The sequence below is a fragment of the Thamnophis sirtalis genome, unplaced genomic scaffold (assembly GCF_051295495.1).
Source record: "Thamnophis sirtalis isolate CommonGarterSnake01/CBP01778 unplaced genomic scaffold, rThaSir2_p1.2 scaffold_2, whole genome shotgun sequence".
Classification (NCBI taxonomy): Eukaryota; Metazoa; Chordata; class Lepidosauria; order Squamata; family Natricidae; genus Thamnophis; species Thamnophis sirtalis.
Genome location: NW_028261382.1, coordinates 157,905,478 through 157,932,072, shown reverse-complemented (window position 1 = coordinate 157,932,072; position 26,595 = coordinate 157,905,478).

Here is a 26,595-nt window from a genome sequence, read left to right as displayed (position 1 = left end):
AGGTGCTTGGTTTCTTAAGACTATTAATAAAGTCAATGACCAGTCATATGGCCAGGTTTCTCAATGGGTATCTGTAATTGATTTAATGAGCTTTGTCTACTCTGGATAAATGGTCTTCCAGTAACATACCAGACATATACTCCATGTTATATTTGAGAGCCAGGCTGTGTTATTGTTGATGTCAGTGATATGCAGTGAGGTTTATGGCTGGTGAGGCAATCCTCTCCCCTGACACTTCACTGACTAAAGCACTTTCTTTCGCCCGCCTGTGCTCGCGGCAGCTGCCGCGAGCTCAGGCGGGCAAAAGAAAGTGCTTTAGTCAGTGGGATGTCACGGGAGAGGAGACAATGCCTGAGCATTGCATTTATTAAAGAAAAAAAGAAAATTTGAAGGAAAAGAGGGAGCGTGGGGTGGGGGTGGGGGTCATCAGAGGAGGAAGAGTGAGCATGACGTTGCAGCTTTAAACAGAATGACAGAGTTGAAGCCTCTAAAATATGTGCCCTGTACTATGAGGCAGGAGAACTGCGTGCCTCGACTACCTCAGGATTTTTTTCGGCTTTTAACCCTCGCTTAACTCTGCTCGAGCACCTAAATGTCAGACTAGATGAGGCATGCAGTTCTCCTGCCTCATAGTAGAGGGCGCTTTTTAGAGGCTTTTTTAAACAGGCAGTCATTCACGGTGTGGCAGCAGCTAGCTAGCCTAACCTCAGCAGTCGCCTTTTCGCGTTTACATTTTTTTTCCCTTTTCATGATTGACAGTGGTGAGGCTGTGCCTCCCCTGCCTCCCCTGACTGCACATCACTGGTTGATGTGTTATATGAGAACCAAGGAGACCTGGTGTATGTAGATTTTCAACAATGGAAGCTCAGAGGATGACTTTGGGCTTGTCACTTTCTCCTTCACCTTAATTGACCTCACTTGGCTGTTGTGGTGGAGAAAACTGAGAAAGTATGTATGCTTTTACACTCTAAAAGAAAGACAGGCTATGCATCTAACAATGAAATAAATCAGGGCTGTCAAACTCCTGGCCTACAGGTCGGATGCATCACACACTGGGCATGCTCATGCCTGATTTAGCAAAGGGGAAAAGGTCATCATACATCACATGACAATGCCATGACGACATGAGTTTATACCCCTGAAATAAAAAAAACAGGTTCTTAATGAGATGAAAGGAAAACTTTGAGAAAGAGATCTCTTTTCCAAAGATATTATCTATCTATCTATCTATCTATCTATCTATCTATCTATCTATCTATCTATCTATCTATCTATCTATCTATCTATCTATCTATCTATCTATCAATCACAGTGTTTCTCAACCTTGGCCACTTGAAGATGTCTGGACTTCAGCATTCGCTGGCTGGGGAATTCTGGGAGTTGAAGTCCGGACATCTTCAAGTGGCCACGGTTGAGAAACACTGATCTATCATCATCTTCTTCATCATCATCATCATCATCATCATCATCATCATCATCATCATCATCATCATCAAAGTTTCAGTTATTAATAATTGTCAGCAGCTGTGCTTCTGAAAAAACATTTTGTCCTCCCATGAAAAGTTCAAGGTGCTACTGTTTGCCTTTTACACTCTCACATAGAAGCTATAATAAACGGATACATAAATAATAGTACCACATTAATATATTTGCTGCTTACATCATTCCATTGTGTGCTGTGTGAATATGAGGAGACTGCAATACATAGCAGTGTGTCAGTAGCTTATTTCTATTGGAAAAAAAAGAGAGAGAAAGAAAGAAAAAGGGTTATTATTTACCAAAACTTGAAAACTAATGACGTGTCAACAAAACAATATCATTGATGCATCTTGCTGGAAACCAACTTAAACAAAAATCATCTATCAAGTCTAAGCACCAAAGGACTGACACGGCAAAGAGAAACTACTTGCCAGAAGCAATAGCGCAGTTTTCATATGGAAATTAAATATATTTTTGTAGGGAGATACAGAAACAGCTTTCATCAGCTATTTTGTTTTTGGTTTATTCATATAAGAATATATCCTGGTGACTTTTACAGTAGAAGATTCTAGACTTAACCTGTTGAGAGCACAGTGTAGCTCAGATAAATATTTACAATATCACACCAAATGGAATGGGCAGGGCTACCAGATAGGGGCTGAAAAGTTTTGCGTTAAATAACATTATCTTTATCAATTGTGCATAGCCTGCAACTTAATGGTTTATTCTTATTCATTCTATGTTTAGTTTGATCACAGATGTAACCCTTAAGATAATACTGCAAACTTTTTCTCTTACTGCTACACAGACGCAGTACACATAGTGCCAATTCTTCAGCTAATTTACAAGTATGTTAACCTTGAGCTTTTAAATGTCCGTTTAATAGAGCTGGTTTTAAAAATCTCCCAAATAGGTCTGCTTTCAATATGTCATATCAGTACAAAGCAACCAGGTTAAGAAATATGGGCCATGTTCTGTCTTGACAATTACTTTTGTATTTTTCCCAGTCTTTTTCCTCCCAGCTTATGGAATAGAAAATGTTTTTTTTCAAGAGGGAAAGAAACTGAAGACCTCAGGTATAGTGAGTTTAGTGACCTTAGAAAGAAAAGCATCTATTTAAAGCATCTTTTTAGCACAGTAGAATAAAATGATAACATTATAGCCTCATTTTTTTTACTTTTACATACCTAACATACTGTATACTAACAATTTCTATAACAATGACCTTAATAAATCAGTGAAACCAAAAATTATTGTTTAATTTTTTTCCATCTCATGCACAAAAGCGAAGCAAAGAGAAACAAAGTTAGATGTACTCTTTTCTTTGACTACTAGTTCGATCAGCTTTTCCAGTCATTTATCTATTGTGGGAATTAGAGCACCTTTCCATTTTTGTGCATAAAGCATTCTTGTTCCTGCCAGCATATATAACCCCAAGGTTCCATTTTTTTCCAAGTTCTTTGTCCATTAAGTCTAAAAACAAAGTCTCTGGTTTAATTTTTATATTCACTTTGAGAATCTTTATTAAAATGGGAATTTTAGCCCTGTAGTTCTTTGCTTTATTACAGGTCTATCAAAGATGGTAAAAAGTTCCTTCTTTGCATTTTGGAAATAGCACTTCAATAATTAGTTCTTCTTACCAGTCCTCTGCAGGAAAGAGAAGTTCACCCTACTGCCTATAATTTGTCCAACTCTGCCAGCACTTAATCAGGACATGGTATGAGCAGAGGTGGCATTCTGCTGGTTCAGACCAGTTCTCCCAAACCGGTAGCGGAAATTGCGTGTGGCCCCGCCCATCCACCCTACAGCATCCCATTTAGGCTCTTTTTAAAGGCAAAACACATGCACAGAAGATGGACATGGCTGTAGAGCAAAGCCTGTGCACTCACATTTGCAAACTGGTAGGGAAGGTAAGTGAATACCACCCCTGGCCATGAGGTTATGAGAACACACAGCACAGAGGAGAGACCTTATGTCCCAGCTTCATGAAGATAAGGGAACTTGACATTGAACTGTCATTTCCACCAATGGTTCCAAAAAAAGGAAAGAACCCTCAGCCAACAATAGGTTAAATATATAATAGAACAAAGGCTTGATTCAATCAATGGAAAACCATCCTGTCCTAGAATTGCCTTTAGTTACTTGATTTTTTTTAACCATACAATATTTAAATTGTGGAATGAGAATCATTCTTACAATATTGAATATGAAATTGATAAAGGAATGACATTTGCAGATAAACTTTGAAGGGCGCTAATTCTCTTTTGGGGGAAGTGGTTCTCTAAGGCCAAAAAAGCAAGAATAAACAAACCTCTTTTCTTTTTACAGAATGCATATTGATAAGAGTTTCTATAGTTTACTCAGAAATGCTATCTTTGCACATTTGTAGTGAAAGGAATGAATTATATTCTATATGACCTGCAGTCTAAATCCAATGCAAACCGTTTAGGGAACCTTGATGCTAATATGTGCATGTTAATAGATATATTCAATCAATTAGTTGGTGGGTGCTTTATTACACTATTAGAAAGCTTGAAAACAAAATGTTTTCTTTTCCAGAAGTAAGCAGTCCTGAAGTAACACTATAAATGAAGTTCAGGCACAGATGGAACTGCAGTATTGCATTATAGTTATATTTCTCATTTCTTTTATTTTTCTCCTCTCTCTCTTTTCCTAGACTCAGAAATCAAATTTCAGCTGAAAAGTGCTTTTCCAAGCAAGATTCATTTTGAATTTCTTTGCCCCAATATGAAGCAATATACTGCCAATAGACAGAACAGCAAGAGGAAAACATAACTTCGGAAAGAAAATTTATTGTGCAGCACAAAAGTAAAAACTTGTGCCATAGGCCAGGTACAGCTTCTAAACTTTTCTCATAACAATTTAAAATCCAGGTGTTGATCTGAAAGAGACAAAGGATACTTATCAATGTTGTGATTATTTTGATTATGTTTACTCCACAAAATCCTTCTCTGTCATTTAGAGTAAATCCCATGTCTTGGTTATGGCCTCTGTGTAGATCTCTGTCTTGCCCTGTTTGAGTCATACCTGAACCATGTAGTACTATAGAAGCTATTGTGTTCCTAATATAATGAAGAGGACTGACATACTTAAGAATGTCATGTTTTGGCATAGCTTATTATAGGAACATAGTAAGCAGCTTTGCACTGAGTCAGACTGGTGGTCTATTCAGCATCAAATTATTAACTTTAAACCACTGAAAATTTCAAGGATTGTCCCTGAGATCATCAGGAAATGGAACACTACTCCAGAGCACTGATCCTCCTTGAACTACAACTCCTTCTTACTATTAATTATGAATGAAATTAGGGAATCTGTCTCTATTTGAAACTCTATTTGAAAACAAAGAAATAAATTTAAAGCTGTGAATATTTACATTACAAGTTTGTTCTATGCAAAGTTAGTTAGCATCACTTCCTAGAACATACATCCAACATTCATCACATAGTATTATTTCTGTCAGTTCTTTTTTTAAAAAAAAAATGTTTATCTGAGTCCTAAAATTGACAGGTAATTAGTAGTATTGTTTATGCACAATGTGATTGTGTGAGTGCATCTGTGCACTTGGCTATTTCAAACAGGATTAAAAAAAAGGAAACAGAATGATGTTTCATTAGTTTTATTACTAAGCAATGTACATTATGTGGAAATTTTGTAAAGATTAGGAGCAATAACAAGGATAGCAATAAAGAATGGTGATCCCAGATTAAAAAAGCTAGTTCAAAAATAATAATATAAATTTAATAATATTTAAAAAACCAACCAAATGTTATTGTGAAATGCTATTCAGTATTAAAAACTGTATCATATATCAGTTTGGTGGCTTCTGTCCTATCTTTTAGGGAAACCATTATTAGAATACATTGATAAAGATAACAGTTAGAAGGAAACTTTGCCAGCAGAATTGTTGGCATTGAATCATCCAGTCTGCTGTACTTCATATCCAGCGGGAACAGAACAATATTTGTAACAGGCACTGATAAAGCTATATGTAGACCTAATTAATGTTATCATCCCTGTTCAGCCTGTAAAGGATTCTGTGGTGGATCTTTCTGTGAATGGGACTTCTTATAAATAAAATATATTGAAAACTGGTAGAATAAAAAAAAAAATGCCAAATACTGATTGCCCTTGTATGTCTATCATAAAATATTATGAACTACAGGGAAAAAAACAATATTTGATATTGAGAACTATTGTTAGACATGTAGCAAAAAAAAAAAACAATATTTGGAGAATATTATTTAAATAATGGCCATATCCAAGTACAGAATATTTGACCTCATATTTTAAAAAGGAAATTTTTTTGTGGGGAAAATAGTCAAAATATTAATCAATCCAGTAAAGACAAAAGAAACCCCTTTTTCTCATCTTTAGTAAGGGATACATTGTTAAAATGAAGCCTGGTTTAATTTTAATTCATCTTTCCATTAAATTAAATCCATTCCGGTATATTCTAACCTTACTCCAGACTAAAATATGATCTTTCACCTTTACTTTTGCTGTTGACCTAATGAAATCCATCTATCTTCTATGGGGAAATTTAACAACTACATGTACTCCTGGCATGAAAGTGGTTAAACTTTGACTATGTAACTGACATAAAAAAAAAAAAAGATGTTGCTCACTTTAGGCCCTGATGTCATGGCAGGAATGTCTATATATGTGGGGTTTAAAAAGTTAAGATGATGGTCATGAGCATTCAATTAAAGCAAGGCTCCTTTTTATATGCATTGTAAAATAGGATGAGACTTCAATTCTGTAGTCACAGCCATCATCAATCAATTAGAATAAAGCTGGATGGCAACTTCTAGGACTTTTAGTCCAACCTTCTATGCCATTTTAGACAAGTGACTGTCCAGTCTCTTCTTAAAAGAGACTTCCTAAGTTCTTAAAAACCTCCAATGATTAAGCACCCACAACTTCTGTTGGCAAGCTGTTCTACTGGTTAATAGTTCTCACCAGTGATGGGATTCAAAAAAATTATTACCAGTTCTATGGGCATGGCTTGGTGGGCATGGTGTGGCTTGGTGGGCATGGCTTGGTGGGCGTGGCAGGGAAAGGATACTGTAATATCGCCATTTCATCCCCCCTCCAGGGGAAAGTAACTGCAAAATCCCCATTTCCTCCCGATCAGTCGGGACTCGGGAAGCAGAGAATAGATGGGGGTGGGGGCAGTCAGAGGTGGTATTTACCGGTTCTTTGAACTACTCAAAATTTCTGCTACCAGTTCTCCAGAACTGGTTAGAACCTGCTGAATACCACATCTGGTTCTCACTGTGAGGAAGTTTCTCCTCAATTCCAGGTTGCTTCTCTCCTTGATTAGTTTCCATCTATTGTTTCTTGTCCTGCCCTCTGGTGCTTTGGAAAATAGGTTGGCCCCTCAAACACTGAAATACTGCTATCATGTCACTCCTGGTCCTTCTTTTCTCTAGACTTGACTTGACTAGACCACCATCTTGATTCAAAAGGGAGATACTTCCCCTATCATCGCTACCTCATATTTTGTGGACACTTCTGCGAGCCTGCTAAACGTTGCAGTTTGCACAATCTGAGTGAATTTGCCATCCTGGTTTATAAGAACAGAGAGAGCATTTTTGTGGTTTCAATTTAACAGTCGAGATTATTATTAATTGGAAATAGCCTGTGCAAGTTCAGTCTTATTCTTGACTCTTCTTCAGCTTAGAATTTAGATATGATTTATCATAATTATTACACTGGCTGCATTGCTATGAATCTTCCCAAATACAGTGTGAATTACAGCAACATGGTTGAAACTAGCTAGTACCTGGGATAGATCAAGATAGAAATATTATGTGCTGTACAAAGATCCCTATTGAAAATTTCCTATGGACTAAACATTGACTCCGGTGATGCTATTTTATCTATTTTTTTGAAATGTCAGTTGTCTCAAGATTGTTCACATTTGCCATAATGTTAAGTATGGCCATCTTTCAATACAATAAATCTGGAACCCTGGTAATATTCACAATTGAAAGTCTGTCATCTTTCAGATAGCTTGTGGAAGGGATATTTCAAATCGTGCCACTAGATGGCAGTGCACATGCAACTGTGAATGTTTTTAAGTGGTCTTGCAAACTATAAAATAGCTTTAAAACTGACCAGAATTATCTCTCAATGGCAACTTGCCCTTAAAGGTTAGACAGAGGACACTATGGAATATTATGTAGAAACTGCAGTGTAATATACCAAAGAATGTAAAAATAAAAACACAAATACTCAGCTGCACAGTGCCAACATGTTGCACTGCCTTCTCTTCTGTAATGCCTTTCTGCTTTTTGAGCATACACTTAGATGCAAGATAAACAGATTGGACAGATTTTTCCAGGGCTATCACATTTCTGTTAACCCTGGTTTAGCTTTCTATGATAACGTATTTCTGATTTACCCATCAGCGGAAGAAAGCATTTTTTTGTGTACGGTGCTAAGCTAATGTTGCTGGAGAAATAAGCATATTTATTAGAACAGTTATATTTTTGAAATGAGAAACTGGAACATATTGGGGCAAACTCAGAGTCCACCCTCAAACTTCTTTAAGGCTTTCCTCTTAGCAGAGTGGGTTGCCTTGTAGAGGTCTCTTCCTTTCTTAAACAAATGCATCATAGATTATCTAAGACAGTCAAGGATTCAAATGAATTAAAATGAAGGAATGTTATTTAGTAGTACAGCTAAATCTTTGTCTAGAGGACATCTTAAGAGGAGCAGTGGTTAAAATGCAGTATTGCAGGCAAACTCTGCCCACAGCCTAGAGATCAATCCTGATGTGGTCCTTCAGAGGTTGATAAAATGAGAACCCAGATTGTTCAGGCAATATGCTGACATTTGTAAATTGCTCAAAAAGTGCTGTAAAGCACTATGAAGAAGTATATAAGTCTAATGCTATTGCTATTACTAAATTCAGTTTCTGGAATCTGCAAGTAAGTCTGGAAAAACTCCTGGTAGAAATATTGCTTCCAAGCACATAAGACCAAGGATGGGCAATCTATGTTTCTGTACATATTGTTAGCCACACTAGGTAAACCAGACCAGGGACTTAACCCTAAAGCAAAGCAAAAGCTATTTTTATTGAGATTTGCTATAATATCAAATTTTTACAATTAGATTCAGCTCTGGATCTACCTGTAACAGTCCTAATTCTTCAAAAAAAATCCATTGGAAAACAATAAGAATGAAAAGAAATGAACATAGAATGTTTTCAAAGTTTCAAAACTAGAACAGTGATGATAGCGGAAGAATTGTGTTGTCTTCTGAGCAGAATCTGACAAAATATTACAGTTCCATCTGAGCTGCTTTATCACAGGTGATATTGTAAGTAAGACAGACAAACACAGTTGTATTTTATCAGCTACACAATTATAAAAATAAAAAAGGCAATGCTGGAATTACATGATGTTCTATGAGCTCAGCCTTGAGAGAAAAGATCGTATTACGCAAGAATAATAATTGTATAGCATTTAAATAAACTATTTATTTATGTTATTCTTTATTAAATTAATCTATCCAAAAGCATCATCTGAATTACCAACCAAGCAAAGGAAAAATGTGGAGCCATATTAAAAACCAGAAGATATAATCATTATAAATCTCAAGTAGTAACATTTATAACATAACATCTGGACTTGCCTGGAGCTTTAAAAAATTGCTGCCCTGGACTCCGGTCATTGCCAGCCGTTTCCCCTTGAGTAGGAGCTTCAAAGAAAACTGCTATTTAGTCCAGTTGGAAACAGAAAGAGGGAAAATGTGCTGCACCAATGTTTGCTTGTTTTGATACCTGCAAAAAGATTAGCCTTCTCACCAACCCATTTGCATAGGACTGCAATCTTTTCTGAGATCTAAAGCTGGTGGCCTAGATACAATAAAGTTGTTCTATTATGAACACATTACATTTGTTTCCTTGTTTGTTTTATGTAGGTAAGAGTATTGGAGAAGATGTGTGGGAAGCAGGGGTGGGTTTCAACCGGTTCGCGGCGGTCCCCGCGAACCGGTTGGTCGGCGAACCCGGAAGTAAGTAACTTCCAGGAACGGCGAAGTGCCCACCCACCCGCCCGTGCTCCTTACCGGTCTTTGAAGGCTTCTGCGCTTCCATGCAGGCGCATGGCACATACAGCACCTGCGCGATTCTCCGCAAGCAGCTGGATGGCACATACAGCACCTGCGCGAGTCTCCACGAGCAGCTGGAGCATCACGCAGGCACTAAGACGCATGTGTGAACTGTGCGCGTGCACGAGGATGCCGCCGGCCCCGTTCCAACCGAACCGGTTGAAACGGGATTAGCAACCTACCCCTGGTGGGAAGAGACTGCTCGCTTGTTCTGTCCTAATGTTAAAATTCAGGAAAATGGGACAGGGAACAGAGCATAGAAGATAGTCTAGAGTAGGGGTGTCAAACTTACACTGTCACATTGTCGTCATGTGATGTGTCAAAACTTTTTCCCCTTAGCTGAAACAGAGGTGGGTGTGGCCAGTGCATGATACATGCGGCCCATGGGTCGCGAGTTTGACACCCTTTGGCCTAGAGTAAACACTGAAGTAACCAGTGACAGCAGAAGACATGTTGATAATCTGGAACAAAATTGTTGGATGGAAAGTGGAAAGTGGGTAGTGGCTTATTTTCTTGACATGTTCCAGCCTGACCAAATCAATTAAGGTGACAGCAGTGGTAAACCTTCTAAATGAAAGACCTGCTTTGTAATGTTACAATAGTTGCAGATAAAACTTTTTATTAACTCGGATTTTAATCTTGGATGAAAATTGACATGTATCACAGAGACCCATCTGACAAAAGAATAGGGAAAGTCTTCTCTCCCAGGTTTGTCTGCCAGTGATGGTATTATAATATAAGATTGGAGCGGCAGACTCTGCTAATCTGAGTCCACATTGTTTTATTTTGGCTACCAGAAGAGAATAGGGATAACAGCCTGTTTTATTTTAGGTGATTTGTTGGATTATCCTGAGATTCTAGAGTGGAGATATTTTAATTTCCATGCTTTGCCTACTCAGGAGCAATTTCAGACTTTGTAGTGATTATGAACTATTGATGAAAAAGAGCCGAGGTGGCGCAGTGGTTAAATGCAGCACTGCAGGCTACTTCAGCTGACTGCAGTTCTGCAGTTCGGCTGTTCAAATCTCACCGGCTCAGGGTTGACTCAGCCTTCCATCCTTCCGAGGTGGGTAAAATGAGGACCCAGATTGTTGTTGGGGGCAATATGCTGACTCTGTAAACCGCTTAGAGAGGGCTGAAAGCCCTATGAAGCGGTATATAAGTCTAACTGCTATTGCTAACTGCTATGTTGTTGGAAAAAAAAATATCCATCTGGTTCAGTTCCAAGCCAAGAGAAAGGCACTGGAAACATGGAGGCTAATTGGAAAGATGGTTTAATGATGAAACAGAACCACATGGGTTTGAGGTCCTGGGCAGCTGAACACATGAAGTTGAGAATGAGGGTCTTTTATACTTTCTCTTGGGCTTTGCACTTGAACTTCCTATTCCTGTGCAAGCACATGTATTCCAATGGCGGTTGTAGGGGTCATAACTGGCTCTGTAGGCTGTCTGAGCTAAGTTTGGTTGAAGCCTGGAGGGTGATGCCATGTCCCCAGGACGTTGTGCAATGTGGTGAGCTCCGCCGCTAGATGGTTAATTCTATTATGTCCTGAGGGGGTCATGTCTTAATCTCATCATCCTGGATTGGGAGGTCTTTTTTTTTTAAGATAGGCTAGCCCAATCTTTCTCAGTGGGCATACAATATCTACTGGGGACTATTAAGAAAGACTTGGGGGCTGCTTTCTGTCTCCAAGAGCATGTTTCTCTATTTCTCCTTTAGGTAAATATAATATTCTGCCTTTTTAATATTTCCTAAAATATTTCATTCTTCTGGGACAGGGTGGCTTCCCACAATGTAATATCTAGTCAATCAATCAAAGAATAGAGCTGGAGGGAACCTAGTCCAACCTCCATGACTCTATACCATTTCAGATGGTCCTACACTTATTAGAAGTGTAGAAGTACCTATAATAGATTTGTTGTTAGCCAATTTGAATGCCCATTAAAGTAGAACATTTTAAAATAAATAACACTTTTTTCAACAGAAACACAAGAACACGTTTAGCCAATATCACTAAGTGATGAGTGTGCAATATTTGCCTCACAAATAGTTGGTTTAAAAGAAATGAGGCAACATTTTCTAATTTTGGCACCCCAAGCAGGTTTGTGTATGTGTTTATGGGAGATTGGATTTCAAATCAATATAGCCATTGCTGAGAATTCTGGTAACTTGGGAAATAAATAGTTTTCATTGTGCTGTGAACATAAAGCATGCCTCCTTATCTAAATGCACATCCAGTTTGATGTAGTGGTTAAGCACCAGGCTAAAAACTGGGAGACCAGGAATTGTAGTTCCACCTTTGGCATGAAAGCAGCTGGATTGTTTTGGGTCAGTCATACTCTCTCAGCCATAGGAAGAAGGCAATAGCAAAAAATTACCAAAAAACAAAAAACACCATTCCTAGAAAATTTCAGGGACCTGTTCAGTTCACCATCAAGAAAAGATACACATATGACTTCTCTATATATGAAAATCGATGGATTTGGGAAGGCACTGGAAGATAAACAAAGAAGGGCATGTATTTGTACCAGACCTTTTACAGTGTAAATCAGCAAGCTCCTAAGTTAGTACACTGAGCTCTCACTGAGAAGTATCCAGCTGGATGGAATGCTTAATCACTGCTATCATTTCCATAAATTCACACATCCAGTACTAGATAATCAGTATTTACCTGATTCTCCAGAATTATCAAGTCTACAGCTTTAAAGATTGTGCTTTTTCCTAATGAACCTTTTAAATGCATGTAACTCTTACAGGGAAAGGTAAATATGAATCTGCTTTAGAGATTTCAAGAAGACTCCAGATACATATGTAGTTTCTTCTGATTCTTTACTTCTGAAGAACAATGCATATCTCATGAAGAATCATTGACCTGAACAAATGTATGTATGTTGGTTGAATGGATGGATGGATGGATGGATGGATGGATGGATGGATGGAAGGAAGGAAGGAAGGAAGGAAGGAAGGAAGGAAGGAAGGAAGGAAGGAAGGAAGGAAGGAAGAAATAGTTGCTAGGAATGGAAGAAAGGAAAAGCAGCAGGGCAAGCAGTCTTGCCAGGAAAGAAGTCCCTTATGTATGAATATCCAAAGATGCCAATACTTTCCAACAGAAATGCCTTTTACATCATCTCTCTATTCTCTTATCTTCATCAGCATTTGCTGTTAGTCTCAGGGAATGTAAAATGACATTCCACCTTCCCATTCATTTGCAAATAATTATTTTGTCTTCCTGTTGGCTCAATATATAAAATTGGCTCTCATAAGAAAGCAAACTCTAATATAGAGAGTTACCTCCCAATTCATTCCAAATAATAAATGAAGTAAAAACCAAAGCGTTTTCTTCATATGTTCCCTGCAGTAAGGTACAGTTGCTGTCAGATGTAAATCAATGTAGTTTACAATAGCAAAACAAACAGCAGTGATTCAAAAGGCTACCATCCTTACGCCCTCCATAAATCATCAGCTAACAGACTGGATCAACAGTGGCTTCCAGTAATAAAGAGAAAGGAAACATTCAATTTCACTGAAATCTAATAATGCAACTCAATATTTTATTAAAGACATGTGGGCTGAGATAATAGGAACACAATCAAAAAGACCATACTTGTTAACTAAGAATTGTATATATGGATCAAATATAGTCTCTGCCTTCAGTTTTATTATTTAAGATATTGCTCGATTAATTATGTTTTATTGTCAATGCCAACTTTTAGTGGCAACATAGACTTCCAGAATGTCATATCCTTTTGGGTCTCTGAACGGTGCACACATTGCTATGGTAAGCATGTCTAGCAAATTCATCCGATCCCGCTCCAAGTGGTGTCCTGGTCTGCACTACAACAGACGCTGAAGATCCACTAGGTACTCAAGCCGTCCAAGTACGTTTGTCAGCATGAATTTAACATCTGAAACCAGATGGAGGACAAATCAATCAATGACTATGTGGTGGCACTCTGGAAAGCTGCAGTGTAATGTGAGTTCCGAGACCTGGATGAGCTGATTCTGGACCACATAATTTGCAGCGTGCAAGACATTACCCTTCAGAGGAGGCTACTCACTAAATCTAACCTCTCTCTGCAGATTGCACTAGACAAGGCTAGGGCATCCGAATAAGCCGCCAAATCAACGGAGACTCTACAGCGCCAGAGTGCACCTCAAGACGCATGGAAATGTACCCACATACATCGTGAGACTACCGAGCCTGAGGGCTCTGAGAGCAAGGAGGACGACAGCTACCGCATGCGCAGTAGCCGCACCAAGCTGGTGCGAAAATTCTATTCTCAAGTTCCGCCTTGCACCAGCTGTGGAGGAGACTATGCCTAACTGTCCTGCTGATTTTGCAAAGCAACTTGCCAGCAGTGTGAGCAGAAGTGGCACATCACCAAGGTGTGCCGCAGCTATTTCCCTACCACCACCAGACTGCCCAAAAATACACAAAGCCGTCAACAGAGGCCAAAACCAGGGGTCTGTCAGAAGTACCCACGGCAGTCCAAAGGTGACAATAGAGTCGCCAATCATACTTCAGTTAGACAAGTCCGCTTTGGGCGCCCCAGAAAGCTGAAAGTCACTGTCCCAGTTAGACAAGTTCACTCCAGGCACCCTAAAAAGCTGAAAGTCACTGTCCTCATCAAGGACTCTCCATGCAAGATGGAGATTGACACCGGGTCATCACTGACCATTATGCCATGGTCAGTCCTCAAGCAAGCGATTCCAAAGCTACAGAAGTGGCACCTACAAAACCCTGACATCTGCCTGTGCGACTACCAGGGAAACCAAGTCTCCATTGTGGGCCAAGGCATTTTCCAGGTGAACTACAAACACTTCTGTGAAAACCTCCCTGTGACGGTGGTCAGCACCAACCTTCAGAGCCTCTTAGGGCTTGATTGGTTTCAAGCTTTGGGAATGGAGGTGACCATAATCAACTCCGTGGTGGACGACAGTGGTGAAGCCATCTTTAAGGAGTTTGAGGACGTTTTTGGCACCGGTCCGGATAAGTACAAGGGAACCCCAATTTCTTTTAGCTTGGACCCCACTATAGCCCCAATTAGGCTAAAACCCACGAGAGTACCTTTCGCTCTCTGTCCCAAAATTGACAAAGAAATAGACAAGCTCGTGAGCCAGGGCATCCTAGAGCCAGTTAATCTCACATGCTGGGAGACTCCTATTGTGACACCCGTCAAATTTGATGGGTCTGTCCACATCTATATGGACTATAAGTGCACAATAAATAAGTCATTACAACAAAGCACCTACCCTGTACCCATTGTACAGCACCTACTACATTTGCTTGGCCCAGGAAAAGTCTTTGAAAAATTGGATATGGCGCAGGCATGCCAACAATTGCCAGTAGATGGCACTACCGCAGAGGCCCAAACCATTGTGATGCACAGAGGTGCATTCAAATGCCACCGCCTGCAATTCAGAGTTAGTATCGCCCCAGGACTGTTCCAAAGCATCATGGAACTGCTTTTGCAGGGGATTCCAGGAGTCGTCCCATATTTCGATGTCATCTTGGTATCAGCTGCAGATGAGGTACAACTTTTAAAACGCGTATGAACAGTTTTGGCTAGAATTAGAGACAAGGGTCTCGGCGTTAAAAAAGAAAAATGTCAGATTAATGTAACAAAGGTTGCATTCCTTGGGTACCTGATTGATGGGTCTGGAATCCACCCGACCTCACAAAAAATTAAAGCTATTCAGGATGCCCCCACACCTCACAATCAGACTGAATTGCAGGCATTCCTCGGGCTCCTTAATTTCTACAGTGTCTTTCTCAAACAGAAAGCCACCGTTGCTGAACCATTACATCGCCTCCTGGCCAAGAATGTGAAGTGGTTTTGGGGCAAAGATGAGACTGCCACGTTTGCAGCAGTAAAACGACTCCTGTCAACGGATTCTTTCCTAGTCAATACAGCCAGACCCTACCATTGGTGTTAACCCGTGACGATTCCCGTTGGTGCTGTCCTCAGCCACCGCATGCCTAATGGCACCAAAGCCCCTATTGCATTTTACTCCAGAACCTTGTCCGCCGCAGAGCGGAACTACAGCCAATTGGACCGCGAGGCTTTGGCTGCAGTGGCCGGACTAAAAAGGTTCCATGAATATATTTATGGCCAGGATTTTGACCTGGTCTGTTGTTCAGTGGTCCAAAGTCCTCTTTTCTGATGAGAGCAACTTTTTTCATTTGGAAACCAAGGACCCAGATTATGGAGGAAGAATGGAGAGGCACACACTGCAGGATGCTTGAAGTCCAGTGTGAAGTTTCCACAGTCTGTGTTGATTTGGAGAGCCATGTCATCTGCTGGTGTTGGTCCACTGTGCTTCATTAAGTCCAGGGTCAACACAGCCATCTACCAGGAGATTTTGGAGCACTTCATGCTTCCTTCCAAAGACGAGCTTTATAGGGATGGTGACTTCATTTTCCAGCAGGACCTGGCACCGCCCACACTGCCAAAAGCACCAAAACCTGGTTCAATGACCATGCTTGATTGGCCAGCAAACTCGCCTGACCTGAACCCCATAGAGAATCTATGGGGCATTGCCAAGAAAAAGATGAGAGACATGAGACCGAACAATGCAGAAGAGCTGAAGGCGCTATTGAAGCATCCTGGTCTTCCATAACACCTCAGCAGTGCCACAGGCTGATCGCTTCTATGTCATGCCACATTGAGGCAGTAATTGCTGCAAAAGGGCCCCAAACCAAGTACTGAGTACATCTGCATGCTTATACTTTTCAGAGGTCTGATATTGTTCTATGTACAATCCTTGTTTTATTGATTGCATGTAATAGTCTAATTTTCTGAGATTGTGGATTTGGAGTTTTCATGAGCTGTAAGTCATAATCATCACGATTATGACAAATCACGGGTTGAACTATCTTGCTTTGCACGTAATGAGTCTATCTCATAGATTAGTTTCACCTTTTAAGTTGCATTACTGAAATAAATAAACTTTTGCATGATATTCTAATATTTCAAGTTTCACCTGTGAATAAAATCTCGCCCAGTGATGGAGCTAGGTTGTTTATCCTTTAACTTCTGAACAATTGGCTTTATCTAAAAAGAGAGAACTTTCCATTGGGTCTCAATGCCAGACAACTTCTCATGGAGAAATACATAAGCTATTTTTGGTTACACTAATAAATTCCAATAGAATTTAAACCTGATGGAGAAACTTTTCCATTTCTTTGGTTGGGTTTTCTTTATTTTCACCATGCAGCAAAGTCCTGTTAATATTCCCAGCAGCACTTTTTCAGACAGATACACCTCGAGTGAATAGCATTTGCCATTGCTTGCATTTAGCAGGAAAACAGATTGGTTATCTCAGTATTTTCACCTGACAATAAAGCTGTAAAGTAGATTTCATATTTTATGAGAATATTTTATACATTAAGAGTCTCTGAGACTGGCATATTTTTTTAAAGTAACACAGGTGCAAAAAGGGAGGTGCAAACAGATGGTATAAATTTAGTGAACCCCTCATGTTCCAGAACATTTCAACATTCAGATTTTATAGTGAATAACAAACAAGAATTGCATTGTAAAACTGTACTAATAAGCACACAAATATTATGAAATATGATGGTCGTAACACAGTATTGAACACTACATTGGTATCTAATTATGTTGGCATGTAAATACAATTCTCTGTGTCTCCGTATTTACTGATGATGAATTATCTGAAGTCATTCTCATCAACCACAATATCCTTCTATGCCATCTAAACAAAATTTGGAAATATTGCTCTAAAATTCATTTCGCCCTATATAGCACTTAGATGATATTGAGAGGCTGAAGATCTGCATTTCACCTCTCTGATGCCAAAAGGTTCCACATTGCTATATGTTTTTCTACTTCTCGTGTAGAAGGTCAGCTAACGATTTGGAATATGACCAATTAATATAACCAATATATGAAGACAATCAGCAATACATTTTAATTGTCTTAGTTATTCCTGCAGAGACAGGGAAATTTTTTGGGAAAGTTTTGGATTCAGTATCAAAAACCATTTAAATCTTCATCCATAAAAAGGTGCATATATGCATGGATGGGACTGATAGATCAATTTGTAACTGCTTCTTTGTGAGTTGAGGTTTAAACATTTGAGATTATCACTACAAAGACACTTCTGTAATACTTGTGTAAAACAACGAAGTCTGGGGATTTTTTTTTTTTTTTGCAAGAGGGATAATGGCATTATTTCAGATGAGGAATAATTGAGATCACTTACAAACCACTGCTATGAAATTATGAGACTGCAATGGGAATTAGTCATACCCTACATACCCTACAAGGGATAGGTTTATAAATATACTTTCCACATTGCTTCTCAAATTTGATAGATCACTGGGAATTCTAGTACCATTATATTATATAATTATATAATTCTAGTACCATTATATAATATAATATAATATAATAAGAGCTACAGAGAACGACTCCTGATAAGGAGTCGTTCTCTGTAGCTCAAATGGTTAACTCCCTGCCTGGGAGGCAATGGAGCACAGGTTCGATTCCCAAACATGGGTATGGCTAGCTGATGAGAGCTAAATAGCTTGAAATAGATCTATACTAGTCTCCCTTTATTTATTTATCAGCATAAATATAACAAATGTAACAAAAAGGCAACAGTAAAAAATATTGGGTTTCTGTCTGGATGGTCTCTTGTGACGAGCCTAATGACAGAGAGTGGAAGTGTGACCTTCCTCCCATACTTGGGCATACCAGGGGTTGTGACTTTCAGTATGTGTGTGTGTGTGTGTGTATATATATACACTACTCCTGGAACACCAAACCTGAAGTAGTCAGCAGCAGCCTGAAGATGACGAATGTGACTTCGTCGAAACGTCGCAAAGACATATCCAATTCTACGCGGGAGAAAACCCGAACAACTAGAGACCTACATATATATATATATATATATATATATATATATATATATATATATATATATATATATATATATATATATATATATATATATATATATATATATATATATATATATATATATATATATATATATATTAACTTATATATATATATATATATATATATATATATATATATATATATATATATATATATATATATATATATATATATATATATATATATATATATATATATTAACTAAGAAATATTTTCACAGTTTTCTAATGATCTTCAGACATTTCTTTTTATCCAGTATATACAGTGTAATCGGACATATTCAATTTGCAAGAATTTTGAAACAATGCCAAAATAGGCTGTCCTACTTTGAAAAATTACCAAGGGATGTGACCATAACAAATCAATATTTACCTCCTTCCTTGAAAGGTTGTCAAGATTAATTAAACATATTTTTTGGGGGAAATAATGAGTGATAGGCAGCCATTATCAGATATTTCTATTCTGACCTTTTGTTTCCCTACTGGCTGTGGCTCATTGACTTAAGTGGTAAAATGCTGTTATGTTCTAATTGGCATTGCACCTTGAATGATTTTTTTTAACTCACTTTAAGATTATTTCTTGAGCCCACTTTTAGAACTAACAATAGGATGGTACATTTGTTTCAAATATATGATTTCATATCTGGGGAAAAGGAACTAGAGAAATAGCATTGCTCTGAATAACAGAATATGTTCAAAACAAGAAAAAGAGAAAGAGAAACTCAAAATTGTGCCCTGAAGGTTTATCTTGCCTTATCCCAATTCACATAATTACACAAACAGAGCAGAACCTGTATTTTTATAGCATATTTATATAATTCTGCATATTTATCTATATTGTGTCATAAATGGAAGATGATTAAATTTATCATTTATCATTCCTATAATAGCATCAGGGATTCTGATCACAGAGATTATTTTTAGGGGGCAGTCTGGTCTCAATCTACTCCTCCAATTTCCATCTCCAATGTCCGAGACCATATTTGTTTCAGAGTTCAGTAACAAGAAGGGAAACCCACAGGGGCATTCCGATTATGTTCTGACAAATCTTGCCAAAGGACAATGACACTCACCTCCCAATATGCCAATACATTTGTGGGCTTCAAGAATTCCTAAAAAGAAATTGGGGGGAAGGAAAGATTAATCTATAATACAAAGTTAGAGAACAAATCAAGGATTGTCACTGTTTGGGAAATGATCGATATAAGGTTCAAGGGTAACCCTTCCTATAAACAGCTCAGATCAAAATATTTGTCCCAAGAGTCTGCCAGTGTCCCTTCTCTTCCCATCCCCATGCCTTATTCTAATTTGCAGTAACAGATAATAGATATATGAAACATGCTGAAACAACATTTTCATGGTTGTCTAATCTTTGCTTTTAGGTAATATCTCATATGCATTCTTTGGGTGCTTAGCACATCTGAGGAACCATATTAAGGGGCCTATTTTATAGGCAAGAATGTTCTCCCAAAATGGAAGGGTTTGCTGATTTATCATGGCAGACACACAAAGTAAGCATCCATTTACTAAAAGGCTAATGGATGAAGTTTTTCACTACCTTCTCCTCAATATTAACACGCCTTTAAATACAAAAGTGAGCTGCATTTTTAAATATGCCTAAGAAGTGATTTGCTTTTTAGCATGCCAGGTTCTAAATGGTATTTTTTTCTTTTTTTTTAAAAAAAAACTTCTTTTAATGCTTTTGGATTTATTTATCTTCCCTTTAGAGCTTTTCTAGTTCATAAATTATTTTAGATCTCCATTTGCACTACATCTTCCCATGGACTTTTAATAATGTACAAGATTGGAACTGGGAAGAGGATTCCAAGCCTTTATCTTTCTTTCTTATACAAATTCCATCAATGAATTAGATACATGTTTTGAATTGTCCCCTCACTGAAATACCCCAAACTTCACTTTCTTCACTGACTTTGGGGTATCAGATGTTTGATGACCAAACAAAGAATAGGATTACAGAAAGATTACATAGTTTAGCTTATTATGTTTTCTTGAATTTTAAATTGTTACCCATCCAGAGGCAAGGATTTTAAATAGGCAGCCATACAAATGTGATAAATAAAATCATAAATATTTGCACAATTATTTTTAGCAAAGGAAATATTACAGTGTTCTGACTGAAAGTTTATTCAAGCTTTTGCCCCTGCCATATTCACTGTTTTTTTTAAAAAAAAACATTGAATATGTAAATAACTACAAATAAATAATACCCATCACTTTAACAATACAGAAAAAGGAAGGGAGGGAGGGAGGGAGGGAGGGAGGAAGGAAGGAAGGAAGGAAGGAAGGAAGGAAGGAAGGAAGGAAGGAAGGAAGGAAGGAAGATTGGTTCCCAGCATTCACTGCCAACTTCCCACAAAGAAGTTCAATGGGAAAGCTGGCAGGAAGTTGCTCCTTCACCCATTGCTTTTTCTGCCTGCCTGTGATCATTCTGCTTCTTTGCTTGGATAAGGAAGTATCTTTGAAACTGTGACCCAAGGGGCAAGGATTGTCTAGTCTAAAATAAATCTCACTTGTGAGATAAGAAGGATTAATTATTTAGGTCCCTAGAAAATAGAAACCCTGATAGATATCAAAACCTTTGATTCATTTAATAGTCTCAAATAGCCTGTCTTTCATTTAGAACAATTTAAAGACACTCTTCTTTGATAATATAACTGTTTACAGGTTTTGGATATATAAATGATAAAACCTACAATGCAAATCACTGAATCTTCAGTTTGAAGCCGAGAACTAACAAAGAGAAGGGAAATGACTTTGTATACTAATATTCTTCAACAAAACCAATTTTTCTACTGAAAATGGTGTCCTAGCTGTTTTTACCTCTACAATATCTATCTATTAATCAATCAATCAATCAATCAATATTGGTTAAACTGTGGCCTAGAGGTGGAGCTCTTTCAATCAGGACATTGTGAGTTAGATCCAGAGGTGGGTTGCTCCCGGTTCAGCCCAGTTCTGGTGAACTGGTAGTGGTGGTGGCGAGAGGCTTTGCCCAGATGCTTCTGCCCAGATGCTTCTGTCCAGGCGCAGAAGCATCACATGCACGCACGAGCACCAGCGAACCAGTAGGACTGGGATTTGGAACCCACTTCTGGTTTAATCCTAGGTAGAGGCAGATGTAGGGTCTTGGACTAGATGACTTGCAAGTTCCCTTCCAACTCTGTTAATCTCATGTGGATTGAGAGAGGGGGGAGGGAGGGAGGGAGGGAGGGAGGGAGAAAGGAAAGAAAGAAAGAAGGAAATATATCTTTCTATCTTTCTTTATAGATGATAGAAAGATATATATGTATTGATATATATATATATATATATATATATATATATATATATATATATATATATATATATATATATATATATATATATATATATATATATATATATATATATATATATATATATATATATGCACACATACACACCTAAAAGAGGGGCAATTTGGGAGAATGGCATTCAGTGGCAAAATATGTGATTCAGCAATGGGTAAAAAAGATCCTATATTGCATTGTTTTCCTCCAATTCTCATTCAAGTTGAAAGACATTACATTTTTTTTACAAAGGAGACTATCTCAGAGAATTCTTCAAGTTGTTATGGGTAAAATAAGGTGCTGTTGCATAATAATCGAGTTACATTGTGATCAAGGATTATATAAGAACAAAATGGGTTGAGGACATGCTTTCTTCAGGCTCTTCTCCTGGAGTATAAGGTTTGCCAAAAATGCTGAATCAAACTTTACAATGGAAACACACTTCACTTATAGATTGAAACAATTAAAATTACAATCCTTTTGTGTGAGCAGGGCACACTTTGAATTTGAGTGGTACTCAAACAGTGACTGGGAGCAGGAAATAAAACAAAAAGAAACCCAAATCTGAAGAGTTACAATGAAGAAGCATTTTAAAAAGGCTTCTATGATACATTTAGAAGGAGACTTCAGTTGCTAAACAACAGTAGTTTGTAGGCTTCTGTGACCCTCAAATCCATTGGCCAATAAAAGTATTTCACGAGAAGAGTACTCCACTCCTCTGCTCACAATAGATTACCTTATGCCACCAGGCTTGAAACTTTGGCTTGGACAACCTAATATTACATCGCCTATGGTGTGACCTAAGTGTAGTACATAAAATTGTCTGCTACAACATCCTACCTATTGCTTCCACAGTGATACATGAACAAACAACAGATACAAACTCAAGGTAAACCACTCCAAACTCTATTGAAAAAAAAAATGACTTCAGCAACAGAATGGTCAGTGCCTGGAATGCACTACCTTAGTCTGTTGTTACATCCTCAAACCTCCATAACTTTAACCTTAAATTGTCTATCGTGGACCTACCTACCTACCATTCCTAAAATGTTTGTAGCAGGGCATGCATAAGTGCACAGCGTGCCTACTGTTCCTGCCCTACTGCCCCTATTTATTCGTACCCATTTCCTGTGTTCATGTCCATGTTTATACTTATACCTGTTATCTTGTACATGTTTGACAAACTAACTAACTAAATAAAATAAAATAAAATAAAGGATAATATTTGTAGCTCAGGATTGAAATGAGGGGTCCTTTGTTCTCTCTGAAGATGCTTGTTTTCTTGCAGACATTTCATTATGCATACTAAGTAACATCTTCAGTGCCAGTGATGATGGTATCTAGTTTGGGTAATGAAATCTCTGCAATAAAACAACCAAACTTAGAGAGCACCAAGTATCCCTGAAAACAATTGAGCTCAATATGTATGTATGTGTAGGTGTGTGTTTGTACACACATATTGAGTATTCCACACACACCATCACAGATGTACTTGGTTTCAAATACATTTCAAAGTTTTAAATACTTTGAAGCAGCCAAGTAATAGTAATCAACCTGCTGTTCCTTTAAGATGAAAATATGCTTTAAATATATTTTACTCTTTACATCAATGCCGCTTTGAAGCTACCTTGCTGTAATTAGAAGATAAATTACCAAGTAACCCAATGTATAAAATTTTAAACATTGTTGTTCATCATCTGGTACCTTTTCTAATGTGCTACAACATTGCTGTCTGTATGATATGCTTGAACTGGCATATTATTTTTCTGCTATCCAACGTTACATGACCTTTAAAATAAAGTAAGCAAAAGCTTTGTTCTTGAAGAAAATTATGTGAAAGCAGTTAAAGACGTTCGCAAGATAGATGGTAACTTCTTGTTAATCCCCACACAGAATGTAAAGTGATGACATCTGCATATAAAATACATTTATCCACCTCATTTATTGGAAAGTTTAAGCTAAAGTTTAAGCTAAAATGCAGGCCTTGTATGTTCATTTAAAGTTAAAGGACACCATATGAGATCATTTTATTGTGCATTGCATTCAATCAAAGATCACAATTGAATGGAATAAAAAGACCTACTTTAAGTGACTGAGTGAAATCCTTCCTCTACACTGAGTAGCCTGTTTCCATACTATGCCTCACAGTGATTTCCAAAGTCCCTCTTGTTGGAAGAAATATCCATCTGGGGAGAAAGACACTGGAAACATGGAGGCTGCTTGGAAGGATGGTTTAATGGTGAACAGGAACCTCATGGGTTTGAAGTCCTGGGTAGCTGACCACATGAAATGGAGTGTGAGTGTTATTTATACCCTCTCTTGGGCTTTGATCTTGAACTTCCTGTTCCTGTGGCAAAGGCATGTATCCTATTAGTTGCAAACTCCCATGTGGAGTCATGTTTGTCTGAATTAAAATGGTTGGACCTTGGCCTGATGTATTATTCCCAGGTGCCATGTGGTGAGTTTTGTTGTTAGATGGGTAGAGGGCTAATCCTATTATGTCCTGGGGGTCATGTTTTAATCCCATTAGCCTGGAGCTAAGGTCTTTTGTTTTGTAGATAGGCTGTCCCAGTCCTCAATGAGCACGAAATATCTGCTGGGGGCAGGGAGCTGCAAGGAGTCTTTAAAAACATGTTTCTCCTTTTCTCATCCAGGAAAATATAATATTCTGCTTTTTAAATATTTCCTATAATATTTAATTCTTCTATGAGGGGTGGGTGCTAACTTTCTTCACTCTGAAAAGTGATTAGCAGTTTGAGAAAGGAGAGGGCCTGCTGCGTGACAAATCCAATCTTCAAGGCCAGTGAAACACTTGAAACTGGTTATTCAGTTATTTGAGCTTTGCAAATTGATGTTTAAGAAAGAAAAACAAATGAGAGGCATGATGCTTTTTCTCCATGAAAGGATAGAACCTTCTCTGGGCATGAGCAAAGATGCTGGCAAAGTGAGACTGTACTTTTCTCAGTGTCTTTTTCCAAAGCAGAATGGCACAGTAGAGATCTTCCTATGGACACCAGAACCCTTCCAGAATTGCTACTGAACTGTCATTTCGCATCAACTTCATTCAACTGAGTTTTTCTCTTGGGCGCTTAAAAAAAAAAAAACTGGCTTTATCTACTTTTCACAATGTAGCCCCAGCTGTCTGCTCAAAATCAAGCAGAACTCTCAGTCTACAAATGATTAAATGATGATGATCAATAATTTTAAAAAGGCTTTTAAAGAATAGGCATTTAGGCATACCGTTATAGGCATACATACTTCACCTCAGTATGCAAACTTTCAAAAAGTGCTTTACTTTTGTAGCAGCAAGACTAAGCTCATAGGATAAAACAATACAGGTTTCAAACCACTTCTCCCACAATGCCACTGGTTAAATCCACATACCCGCTTCAGTGTGGATGGATAAGCTATCACTACCAGCCTCCAAGTGGGGGTTCATCTGGTTTTTTCCCTAAAACTCCCACAGCTTACACTGGTATCTAAAAGAATAAAGATTACAAGAAAAGGAAGAAAGAAATTTAATAGTACTACTACTTAGCTCTGTATCATGTAAACTGTATTTAAAAGAAAATACAACCACCCAACATTATAACTGCAAACATGGATGGTTTCGGGAGGTAAATTTCTGTTGTTTCCCAGAGTACAATGTACAATAACTGGCAAGTTGGTTATGTTAAATAAAAGCAAGAGACCTCAGTGTGATGTTGGTTGGTTAACCACAAATGTTCCCACTGTTGCTGTAAATATGGATGAGGAAAAATATTATAAGAAAATAATATTCACCATCACACATTTTATTTGTCAAGTAAAATAAAGACTATTAGGACAACTATTTTCAGTGATGGTATAAAGTATCTTCCCTTGGGCAGCAGGTTGGACTAGATAACCTTGGGGATCCCTTTCGGCCTTACAATTCTCTGTCTATGTCTCTGCCCCCTTTTTGAGCAATTCTATTAGCTGGAGGATTTGATACATACACAGAAGCATCTTTCAATGTTATATTAGATACTAGGAGTCCAAAACAGAAGCTCTCTGTATGTACAATGCTCTTCTTGTTATTGGAAGTTGGACAACATTTTCAGACAAGACAAAGCACCTTGAAGAGAATAATCCCATTAGTCTTTGACTCCAAAACATAAAATCCATTTCCTACATGCCCCAAAGCAACTTTTCAAGCCATAGTAGCCACTTCCTGTAGGTCAAATATGAAGATATGTCCTGATGCAATATCACAAGTGTGATGTTGAGAAAGTAAAGCTTTTTGCTGCAAGTTATAATGAGATTTGAAATCTCTAAATAGGATTCAAGTTACACATGGTGTTTTCTTGTGTATGGTTGGTAGTTATGAAATTGAAAGAATCAGGGGAAGCAATGTAGTTTAATCCTGAAGTGCACTTATTGCAAGCATAAATTCCCAGGCTGGTTCCTGGAATCTCCAGATAAGATTGGAATGTCTTCTATGCAAGTCTGCAGAAAATCAGCTTTGTCTATAACAAACTAGTCTTGGGATGAAGCACTTCTTTTGCTGAAAATAGTGCTTATTAAATGCTAATGATATTTTTTTTTCCAAAGTATAACCTGAAGATTTGCAAGAGCATTAAAAGATACTTAGTAGACTATGCAAAGCCATCAAAAGAGGTCCTTCATAATGTGCAGGAACACTACGGTATCACCTGTCATAGAATCAAAGACGGTATCTTTGTTCCAGACCCATG